At 42.3% G+C, this 978-nt stretch overlaps 1 non-coding gene across 1 annotated transcript; it reads right to left on the reverse strand.

Moving 5' to 3' along the window:
- Nucleotides 1-662: 662 nt before the first annotated feature.
- On the reverse strand, nucleotides 663-736 carry Trnas-cga (transfer RNA serine (anticodon CGA)). The gene has a single exon. It is a non-coding gene; the product is annotated as a tRNA-Ser (tRNA).
- Between the last annotated feature and the right edge of the window lie 242 nt (nucleotides 737-978).

Consider the following 978-nt stretch of genomic DNA (forward strand, 5'->3'; position numbering starts at 1 on the left):
AGCAGAACAATATCTCATTTCGTTCTCGAGTTACTGGGTTTTGTATCTGACAGAGGGTCGGGCAGGGCCCATCCAATGCCGCCCATGCGTACTTACCGGCTACTATGGAATACTTACCATCCTTTTTTAAGGAAACTGTTAGAGAAAAAATTTGTTTCTTGCACATAGTACAGTCTGATATCTTCGCTCGATAAAGGCCTAAATTTTTATTCGTTACATGGCATAGTTTCTGTACTGCATCAAATTAAATAACGCACTGCACGAAATGTTAAAGATTTTGGAGGGGCAAGAACACCCTGAGTGAACTCTGCGTATGGTTAATTTTAGGTCATACTTGCTTGCAATGAAATGTAGATAAGATATCGAAGTTTGATTTAAAATTGAGAGTAGAAGAATATCTCTTCTCGTTCTCTCCTTATTTTGTTTTATATCTGAAGGATGGACGCGCCTATTCACGTCTTTGCACATCGCTAAACATGTGGTCATAAGAATCATCATATCTCATAAACGATTCTAGATACTGAAACGAGGTTTTCAGCAAATGATACCACGTAATAAGGCACATACGTAGCACGATAAATACTTGAATATCTAAAATGAAATTTTCACTCTGCAGCGGTGTGTGGGCTGATTTTGAAACTTCCTGGCAGATTAAAACTTTGTGCCCGGACCGAGACTCGAACTCGGGACCTTTGCCTTTCGCGGGCAAGTGCTCTTCCAACTGAGCTACCCGAGTTCGAGTCTCGGTCTGACACGCAGTTTTAATATGACTTGAATCTCTTGTATACACCTTGTTATGGAAGTAGCTCGTCTGCAACAATGCAAGGTTGACGGCCCAGGACGCATTCAAACGTCCCAAGCACTGTAGGAAAATCCAAGCGTAAACTCGTCCACAACGCCTGGGGAACGGCATAGCAGTACGAGTATACACGCCCACAGTAGCGGAAGGGCTATAATTGCCCATATCTGAAGTTGTAT

This window comes from Schistocerca cancellata, unplaced genomic scaffold (genome assembly GCF_023864275.1).
Source record: "Schistocerca cancellata isolate TAMUIC-IGC-003103 unplaced genomic scaffold, iqSchCanc2.1 HiC_scaffold_1106, whole genome shotgun sequence".
NCBI lineage: Eukaryota > Metazoa > Arthropoda > Insecta > Orthoptera > Acrididae > Schistocerca > Schistocerca cancellata.